Raw genomic sequence first — 11280 nt, 5'->3', positions numbered from 1 at the left:
GTTCTGCTCCCCACTCTGTCCTTGGTGAATCCTCTCACCCTCCGCATCTCTGGCCTATACCCCAGTTCTGTATGAATAAATAAATAAATCTTAAAAAAAAAAAAGTCAAACTTAAGTACTTAAAAAAAAAATTAAGATGGATTGAGAATCACATGCTAGGAGGAAATACTTTCAAGTTACATTTGATCAGAATATATCATCTCAAAAGAGAAGAGCTAAATAGACACTTCAGTACAGGAGGTATACAAAAGGCTTCACATACAAAAATATGCTTACCATCATTAGTCATTAGCGAAACACAAGATGAAACCATCAGTGGGCCTGATGTAGATACTATCCCAGAGAGTTCTGCACATTCCCTGTGAATACCCCTGGGAAGTCATGCCCAAGAACAGGTGGCTGCTGAGAAGCTGTGACCCAGGGCAAGTCTGAGGGTAAACACACCGCTGCCAAGTTGACTGCTACTCAATCCAGGGCCACTGGCAGGTGTGCAGGGCCCTCTGCCCATTCAGCAACCCCTACTGAAGATAGGGCTCAGCCTGCCACTGAAGACTGGTCCACAGTTCCCACTGTGCAAGCCACTGAATGGGTAGGAACAACCACAAGCTCTTAAGCAGAAAATGGAAATAGGGTTAGAAAATAAATACCCATTTCAAAATCAGAGTACTCAAAATAATGTAGCTACTACCTCTTCCAGGAGGTGGAGCTCAGCCTCTCCTTTGGAAGCAGGCTGAAGTGAGTGACTGGCCCGTAAAAAGCGTAGGATAAGGAAGCACAGCACCTGCACCACGCTCTGACCGGGCACAGGCCTGTGCTGCTGTGTGCATGCCACATGCCCCCAGATACATGTGACAAGGGGGACACGTTCCCACTGTTGTTCTTCCCCCAACTCCATAACCTCAGTCTAGTCATGAAAACTAAAAAATAGACAAATTCAGTTTGGGGAACATTTCTACAGGAAACCTGGCCAGTACCCCTCAATACTGTCAAGGTCATAAACTAAAAATAGTTGTCACAGACAAGCAGGAACAAACTGTGGCATCCTGGTCAATAGAACAGAGGACATTAATGGAAAAGCTGGTAACTTCAAGCAAAGTCTGGAATTTAGTTAATAAGCCAACAAAGTCTACTTTTAACACATGCACATAGAAATGCAAAATGTAAATGATAAGTGGGTGGAAGGCATGCTGGAACTCTACTATCTTTGCAACTTTCCAAAATCTAAAATTTCAAATTTAAATGTTATTTTAAAAAGTATTGGCTGGAAAGATGCAGACATAAAGAGACAAGAGAGGGCCCTCCCTGGTGGCGCAGTGGGTTAAAGAACAGCACTAAGAAGCTAAAGCCACTGCATGAGTTCGATCCCGCCTGCCCGGGTGGGGGACCACATGGTGTGGCAACCTCTCCTGACCTGCCCGCTGCTCCCCTCAGCAGTGTGCTTCATCAGTTGGCCTGTTCTGCTCCCCAATCTGTCTCTGGTGAATCCCTCACCACCTCTGCACCTCTGGCCTGTACCCCACTTCTGTATGCATAAATAAATAAATCTTTAAAAAAAAAAAAGACAAGACAGAATCTACAGCCTTGCCTGGGAGGGAGACAGGACTAAGGTTGATGTCCTAAAAAAGAACATCAGCCAGGTTTGCCTAGGACAATCCTAGTGTGGACATCACATGGTCATATCACCTAAAAAAAGCATGGCTCAGCCTAGACATAACAGAAACCATAAAATACCTGGAAGCAAAGATGGTGAAACACTGCACGACATACACCTCAATAACATCTTTAAAGATACAGCACCCAAAGCAGTGATAGTGAAGGATAGGATAAACAGATGGGACTACATCAAGTTAAAGAGTTTTCTGTACAGCAAAAGAGACATTAACACAAAACAGACATCCCACTGCTTGGGAAAATTTTTTTTCACACAATACTAGCAATAAAGGATTGATCACAAAGAACTGATGAAACAACAAAAATGAAGTAAACAACACCATCAAAAAATGGGCAGTAGAGCTAAAAAGACACTTCTCCAAAGAGGAAATGAAAAAGTGTTCAACATCACTTGTAATAAGGGAAATGCAAATTAAAACCACAATGAGATACCACCTCACACCAGTGAGAATGGCACATCTTCAAACAACTAGCAACAACATGTTGGCGAGGATGTGGAGAAAAGGGAACTCTCCTGCACTGCTGGTGGGAATGCAAGCTAGTACAACCACTATGGAAAAGTGGAGATTCCTCAAACTGCTAAACATGGAGTTTCCCTATGACCCAGCAATCCCACTCCTAGGTATCTACCTAAAAGACACAAAACACTAATTCAAAAAGACACCTGCACCCCCATGTTTATTGCTGCTTTATTTACAATAGGAAAGACATGGAATCAACCTAAATGCCCAAAAGTAGATAACTGGATTAAAAAGATGTGATACATGTACACAATGGACTATTACTCAGCAATCACAAAAGATAAACTCATGCCTTTTGCAGCAACATGGATGGAGCTGGAAGGGATCATGCTTAGTGAAATAAGCCAGAAAGCAAAAGAAAAATACCAGATGGTTTCACTCATAGCAGGGGCATAAAGAACCAGAGGGGGGGAAACAATAATAATAATGAACAACTATATATCAGAGACATTTTACAGGGGTGGAGTGGGGAATGGGATCAAAAATGGGGGTGGGGGATGTGCATGCGACTATGGTGATGGCACACGGGTGAACTGGTGGTGGGAAGTCTAGGAGGATTGCAGCTCAGATGGGGGGGGAAGGCATGACTCAGAGATGGGAGGACACATATGTGATGGAATAGAAAGAATCCTGGGTTAAGAGATGGAGATAAAACGCTGGCAGGACAGGAAGGGGGTGGTACAGCCCAAGCAGAAAGGCCAGGAAGCAGGTAAGACACAAGAGGTGTCCTTTCTAAGACAGAAATCTGAAGTTGGGGAAAACTTGAAGACGACAGCAAATGTAAATGAGGAGTAGGAGGTCAACCAGGCTGTGGATCAGAGAGAATGAACTAGAACTAATTGGAGTAATGATGCACTTTCAAGTTGATGTGAGGGGAAGCTTCTACACATGCTACATGAAAAGTCTACAAAGTTATGTTTCTTCAGAAAGATCCTTCCCCCCTTAAGCATCCATTTTTGCCCAAACATTTACTATGCCCTGGCTATATACTGAACTCCAACTCACCCATGCCATCTTGCAAAGGTATTATCAGATTCCTCTCAACACTGATAATGACGTTTACTGGAGCAGCTGCTTCCCGAGGCCTCGGAAGTCTGGTGCTACCTGTGCTTCAGCCGTGTGTTCTGCCTACACTGACTCCTCTCAGGAACATCACTTTTTTTAGATTTGTATTTGTTTATGCATACAAGAACTGGAGTGCAGGCTAGAGATACAGGTGTGAGACAGTGGGGCACAAAACAGGCAGAGGGACTGCGGTGTCCACTGCGGAGGGGAGCAGTGGGCGAGACGGGAGGTCTGCTGCGGCAGTGGCTGGCGGTAGCTCGAAAGAGCTGAGACTTTAGCCTGCACCGCCAGAGAGGCCCCCAGCAACATCACCTTCTGACCCCTTTGTGGCATTCTTCATTATTGAAGTGTCGCCTTCAATAAAGCATAACCCCAAGCTTTTCTTGTGAACTCTGAATTTCAAAGAATGGAAGAAATACTTTTACAAAAACCCTGTTGCTCTTTCAGGGAAGACTTGCATTCTAAATAACATTTACTTTGAAAAGTAAACTGTGATTCAGTTTCATTTTCTATTTAAATACTTCAGTAACTAGTTCATATGCTGTTATATTCATAGACTAATGACATTTTAAAAGAATCTCCCCCTTTAAGTAATTCTACTTCTATGAGATTCTTAAAAACCCCACCAGGCTTACTGTACTTAGCAGATGGAGTCTCTTCAAGGCACTATTAGCATCTTCTGCATAGATTCACGGCTGAACACCAGAAGAACCACTCCCTAGGGAACAAGATCAGCTCTCTGAAGACTTACTAGACCCAAAGTGATGCCAAGCTGATGTTTGAAAAATTTTAAAAGCCTCCCATTATAAGCACTGGGAGAACCAAGCCAAACCAAACCAAACTAAACACAATGCCTAGATGCCCACTCTGCTGGGCTGAGGTGGGAGGGTGGGAGCTGGGCCCACTTCTGTCTCACGTGTGCTAGTGGCCAGAGTCTAAGATCAGGGGTCAGGCCTGGCTTCTGGAGCCTCCCTTCCGTTGGTCCACCCCCACAGCACAGCCTGGAAGCTAAGTGGCTTGGGCATGACTGCAGAGGGCTGCCCGATGATTGCTGGGCATACACCCTGGTAAAATGTGTCATTCCTCCATGTAGTCTGTTTTTCTTTGGGAATTCTTGTGCCCTTTTCCAAATTTAACTAGCAAAATAGGAATCTTTACAAACTCTCAGCCATCCAGTTTTCTGCAATTTCAAACCTTTGCATGTCCTTCCCTCAGCAGAAACAGTTTTGGGCAATGAATCATCAATGAAGAAATGGGGAGGCAGAATTGTATCCAAGAGCCTGCAGGTGAATGTGGTAACACCAAGCCCTTCCCTCTAAAGCTGGCCCCACCTCAGGGCCCAAGGAGAAAAACCCGCTCCAAGGTGCTAGTTTTCATTTTGCTTCCCAGCACCTCTACAGTCATAACCAAAGTAAAGGAGAATATTCTTCAGAAGAAAGCCAGCCAGCTTGCAACATCTTCAGGAAATTCTGCACTCCCCTAGGGCTTGCAAAACTCCCTGTGCTTGCAGACCTAAGGCAAGACCTCAGTACCTAGCTGTAGTTTGCATAATTAAATAAAGTGGAAGCTGGTTATTTTCTGGGGGACCCTTGACCCAACCAAGCTCACAGGGCCTGTGACAGAAAGAAGACAGCAATATGATCAAGTGTCACAACAGTGACACTCATCATCTAGATGAACAGAAAAAGTCAAGCTCCCAAACACCCTTCTAGTTCCTTCCCTGCTGGGCTCACACAGCCAGGACAGTGTCCATCAAAGGTGCAGTTTGTAATGTTCTTCTTTTGAAGTTGACACATATACAATCTAACATAATGCCATGGTCTAATGTGTAAGTCTTTGGAGAAAATTCACTCATATCTATTGATTTTTTCATTTTTAATGTAGGATACTTTAGCTTGTGAGCAGTTAAGTCCCTCCTTCCCACATTCATACCTGCTTCTTGTCTTCATTGCCCTACTTACATATTATCCATCTTGGAGAAAAACTAACAATTTTAGAGCCACATTTAAGCATGGCCACATGGGGGTAAGAGTGTCCTCCTTCCAAACCATGCTTAGTGAAATAAGCCAGAAAGAAAAACACCGGTGGTTTCACTCATAGCAGGAGCATAAGGATCAGACAAAAAAAAAAAAAAGCAATAAAGTAAAAATGAAAAGCAACGGACAACTGTAAACCAGAGACATTCTGTGAGGGTAGAGAGGGGAATGGAATCAAATCTGGGGTGGGAAGACACAAAGGACTCTGGTGATGGCACAGGGGTGAATTGGTGATGGAAATGTACCTATTATAGCAGATTAAAAAATGTACAAAATGAAGAATGTTGTAGATATATTATATATATATATATATATATAATATATGGAAAAAAAGAGTCCATCTTCCTCCTTGGGCAGATTTGCTTTACTCCCACCTAGCTCAAGCATCCGGACAAGAACTTCTTTGTACAAAGGATCCTGCTCCTGGGGAAAAGTATCTGAAAACCATGGAGCTCATGCAAATCCCTCACTTTAACAAGTGCAAACTAAAGCCCAGAGAGTTTAGCCAACACAGGTCAGCCTATTCCCCAGAGCCACTGCCAGCCTGTGGCCTAGGCAATGCAACAACAACAACAACAAAAAACCCAGTGAGCTCTGGAGAAGGGGGGAGCTGAAAATGGAACCTCAATCAAAGTCCAGCTGGGACCAGCACCTCGGAGTGGCTGTCTGAGTGAGCTAAACTGAGATTCCTCCACCTCCACCCCCTACTTCCGTCTCCGAACAAGGGTCATCACCACAGGGAGAGTTGAACTTGTGGAGTGGGTTCTGGTTTGAGTCAGAGTACACTTTGGTTTTAAGGCCCAGAAGTGTTTTGTTTGAAGCCTCTAAGCTTGTTGAGACCATGGGGCTACCGAGCAACACTTGGCTTTTCAGAGTTGAGAAACAACTAAGTCACCTTAGGAGTTTCTCAGGAAAAGGATCTTGAGGAAGGGAATATTTACGAAGCGGGAGAGGAGGCTATTACTGAAGATCTTTCTGACACACCTCAGGAAAGATTCAATAAAGCTAGCTAGTGAACACATATCACAACGTTGTTTGCTTTGTTATTGAAGCCTTGAATTTTTTGTGGAAAGTGATGGCCACACCAAGAAAACCAGCTTGTTTGTGATGGCAACAGAAGAGATTACTTCTAGTAACCCCAGAGGTACCTCGTGGGGTACTCTGGGCCATTTTGGAGTTGGCAGTGAGCATTAATACGAGGACCTGTGAAGGTTTCCAGATTAAGGAATGGCTAGGACCTCATGGAGATTCCTGGATAAATGCCACCCAAGCGTACTGATAAACAGTCACACTCACAGCCCCAGGCCCTAGGAGGACAGCTGGGTGAGGGGAGGATGTGGTGAGCAGCCTGACGGGGCAGCATGAGCAAAACCCTGAGGCTTTTAGTCTCTGTTGAAGCTCATGAAGCTTCACACGCACCTCCTCAACTCCTGAGAAGCAGCCTAACTTGTCCAGGGCTTCAGAACTGCAAATCCTCTACTTCCTTTATTCACTCAGCAAGTATTTATCAAGCACTTGCTGGAGCTAGGCCTTCCCACCTGGGACCACTCATTCTATGCCTTCCATAGAGCCCAGCTCCCTCCCATGGAAGACTGGGCCTGCATCAGGCCTTCATCCCGCCCCCCAGGAGCCTATGACACATTCAGTAAACCAAGAGCACCAGAGGCCAACTGGAAAAAAAGGCTGTGATTTGTGAGGTGCCTAGCCCAGCTGAAATCTAACATTGGGGCAATTGATAATTTGCTGGTTAATCTGAATGAAGCAGGCAATTAGCATCTCTGGGCCTCAACCTCTTTAGTGAAAATGTAGAATCATAAAATCCAGTTCTTACAAGGTTTTACTAAGTCAGACATGAAGACAGAGATGCAAATATACTAGATAATTGTGCAGAAACCCACCATATTAGGTAAAAACACCTAAGATTCAGTGTACTTTTTTATTTCATTTTAACATTTTTTCAAGTGCCTGTCCATAAATTTTAGCAGTAAAACATAGAGCTTCCCTATGACCCAGCAATCCCACTCCTAGGTATCTATCCAAAAGACGCAAAAACAGTGATTGAAAAAGATACTTGTACCCCCATGTTTATTGCTGCTTTACTTACAATTGGAAAAACATGGAAGCAGCCCAAATGCCCAAAAGTAGATGACTGGATTAGAAAGATGTGGTACATATATACAATGGAATATTACTCAGCAACCAAAAGAGAGAAACACATAAATTTTAGCAGTAACACTTACATCATGCTTACTTTGTATCAGGCAACATTTCAACTGGTTTACAAAGTGAATTAGTGCACCTTCTGAATTAAGTACAATTATTTTTCCAATTTCAAAAAAATGGTGTAACTGAGGCACAGATAAGTTAAATGACTTGTTCATGGTCACACAGCTAGTTAAGTGACAACATTAGGCCTCAAACTGTCCACATGCAGTTCAAAAATTGAAAAACTACAAGACTTAGGAAAATAGCCACCCTCTGCAAGTCCTCTCCCTGCCGTTTTCATCATAACGATTTAACATGCTTACCAAAGGTGAGGCATTATGTCCCTTTCATCACTACTGGTAACCACCATCTATTACCAACTCAGCACTCTACAGAAGTTCCCAGACCCAATTCCAATGTAAGTGCGTAAAAGCTTTCTGCACCAACATGCGATTTCTGGACACCCGCAGAGTGTAGGGACTTGAACTCAATCCTGACACTATCTGGAGATAGCATCAGAGTCCACAGGTTCAAGGCCCAGGTCCCCCAAGACTGCCCTTCACTTCCAGCTACAAAAATGTTCCTGGCCCTCCCTCCCTGGCGGCACAACAGTTAAGAGGCAGCACTGCAAGCCAGCCGCAGCCACTTCAGCATGAGTTTGATCCCGCCCGGAGGGGATCCACAGAGCGCAGCAGACCTCTCCTGTCTCGCCCGCTGCTCCCCTCAGCACTGGACTTCGTCAGTCGGCCTGCTCTGCTCCCCACTCTGTCTCTGGTGAATCCTTTCACTGCCTCTGCACCTCTGGCCTGTCCCCCAATTCTGTATGAATAAATAAATCCTTAAAAAAAAAAGTTCCTAACCCACACCCACAGCTACAAATCAGAGCTTCCTGTCAGCTTCTGTTAATTTGCTAGAACAACTCACTGAAGTAAGGAAACCTGTTTACTCTCAAGGTCATCTATTACAAAGGCTGTAACTCAGGCACAGTCAGCGGGAAAGACACAGAGCAAAGTTTGGGGAATGCTCCATGAGCTTTCAACCTGGAAGTAGCATTGGCATTTAGGATGACTGATTAATTCACTGCCCATTGCCAACAGAACTCAACTACTAGGCTCCTCCCAGGAAATCTGTATTCACCTTGGCTGCCCTGGCAACCACCCTCCCTCCAAAAGTTCCTGACAGGGAAACAACTGAACACTTAGGAAATTAACAAGACTCTTTGGAGCTATGCTCTGGGAACTGTGGCTAAGGCCCTAATGTGAAGGAATGACCAACATACAGATTTTCTCACAAGTCGCAGTATCACAACCATATTTCCCCTCTTCCATGCTTTCAATATCAAATTTTAGATAGATCACTATTAGAGGCAAGTCCTGCCATATGCCCTTATTCTCTTTCATCTTTAGAAAATTAGTCATTAAAGTTAAGTTGTCTTAATTTGTTTAATTTCTCTGCACCTTCTTCCACTAGCCCATCAACAAACTCTCCTTGGTGTTAATATCCTCTCCACCTATTTAAACATATCCGAAGTCTATCAATTCCTTCAATCTAGACTGGAGGCCACTGATTATGCCACAGAGTCCAATCTCTGGAATTCCTTTTGCATCTTTCTTGGGCTGGCTGATTTACCTTTCGAAAAGACCACTGGCTGTGTCACCGAGAGGCACAGTTGGAGTAAGGAGCAGCTGGAGACAGGCAGAGGGAAGGGCAAGGAGCCTGTCACATGGGCAGACACTAATCCAAACAAGGAAGCAGAAGAGATGGAGAAAAATGGATGAATTTGAGAAGTTTTTTCAGATAGAACAGGTAAGACTTACCGGTGCACTGCATCGACCGTATGACATATTAACAGTCACTAAAGCAGGACAATACAAGAGAAGAAAGTAGAGCCTGTGCTGAGAAGTTAAGGAACACTCTGGTGGGGGTAGAGAGAGCTGGGCCAGCGGATATTCCCAGGCTTAATGAGTGAAACTGTAAGGATCCAAATTGCAAACAAAATCAAAGAGGGGAGAATGAGTCAAGTGTTTGGGACTCAGGTGGAACTACTGGCAGCTCAGCAGGGGTTGCTCCTGCAGGACCATAGAGTGAGTGTGTTGGTGGGGGTGGGGGGACCAGGAAAGATCTGGGAAGTCCAGACAGGGAACTCTGGCCTACTCCAACCCCATCCCAGGTCAGCCCTCTACCATGGGTTCCGCAAGCAGTAAGTGAGGCAAAGTGACAGCCATTTCACCCCATTCCATGCCCCAACCCAGCATCCATCTCACTGCCTCCCAAACATCAAGGTAACCTGTGAGTCAATGGACAGGTCCCTGCTACAACTACTGCCCCTGGCAGGTATGGCCATGAGGAACACGTAGGTGCCTCGCCTAAAAAGTAAATTATTGCCAAACTCTGAGTTAGAGGCATGAGTCTGTCCCTGTCAAAGGCAGAGGGCTTTGGCCTGTCCCAGATGGAAAGCGCCCCCAGTGCCACCCTGCAGGCCACCACCTGAGTACCCCTCCTCGTGCCTTTTTCAGCAGCCTGGCAGTTAAGTGTCTCCTGACCTCATCAAAGAAGGGGGGGGGGTGTCCCACACTCTAAGAGACCAGACCTTGAACTCAGGAGAGGAGCCTAGGTCTTTTTTTTTTTTTAAGATTTATTTATACATATAAGATACAAAATCTGAGATACAGGCCAGGGTGTGTGTATTGGGGGGGGGGGGATTATTGGTAAGAGGAGTATTAACCAGAGACAGTGAGAGAACAGGCAGATGGACTGAAGTACACTGCTGAGGGGAGCAGCAGGCGAGATAGGAGAGGTCTGTGCGCCATGTGGGTCAGCTCCCCAGCTAGGGATGGAACTCGTGCTGCAGTAGCTGTGGATAGCTTCATAGTGCTGAGCTTTAACCTGATGCACCACCAGGGAGGGTCACAGCTTGGGTGTTTTCAGTGCCAGACTCCAGCAGACCCCACTTGGACAGGACGTGCCTGTGTGACTGTACCAGACCCTTCCCTGCCATGTCGTCCCAGCTCAACTATCTCCTACATGCTCGTCCCAGCAGCTGATAAAGTTGAGTGTCCACAACACGTTTTCTGAACAATGAATAAATGACTATGATGAGCATTTGGGGGTGGGGTTCAAGGCCTACATAGCTCCCCTCCACAACTGCTGCCTTTTACTCTGCTGTGTGTGACGTTTGACACGAGGCATCTGGCACATTTCCTACATGACCTCGCGTGAGATTCTTACCACATCTTACTGATGGGCAACCCTAAGCTTGGACAAAGTAAGGTCTCACTGCTAGCAGGAGCCAGAGCCAGGACTCCCACCCTGGGGCCACTGACAGCAAACGCTTGTCCCTTCAGATCACAGTTCTAAAGGGATTCTGTGGGTGAAGGTCCTCGAGTCTCCTGCCTTCAGGGCAACTAAGCAACTCTCTGGCTTGTTCCTCCACCGTAGCAGGAAGTTGCTTATCAGATTAACAGCCCACCTGCCCCACAGCAGAAAGAAGCACTCTGAGAAAGCAGAACTAGCTTGACCCAGCCCTCTGAGGACAAGGACAGACTGGGGTCTGGGAGCCAGGAGGGTACCTTGTGCTTTCCCTCTCCCAGGGGAAAGCAGAATGTGTCCTGTGACCTCTAACTCAGCACAAAGTGACAGGAAGAACACCAAAATAGGAGCTGGAAAAAGGTTTGAGTCATGACAAGCTCTGTGACTCTAACAAGTCTCATGGACCTCCAGGTCTCAGGTCCTTGGGCTGAAGAGTGGCTCGCTGCCACCCTCCCCCTGGGCGGTCTTGGGCG

This window comes from Condylura cristata, unplaced genomic scaffold (genome assembly GCF_000260355.1).
Source record: "Condylura cristata isolate star-nosed mole 26May11 unplaced genomic scaffold, ConCri1.0 scaffold00026, whole genome shotgun sequence".
In the NCBI taxonomy this organism is placed as follows: Eukaryota; Metazoa; Chordata; class Mammalia; order Eulipotyphla; family Talpidae; genus Condylura; species Condylura cristata.
The sequence above is the reverse complement of the archived record's forward strand: the minus strand, read 5'-3'. Positions refer to the sequence as shown.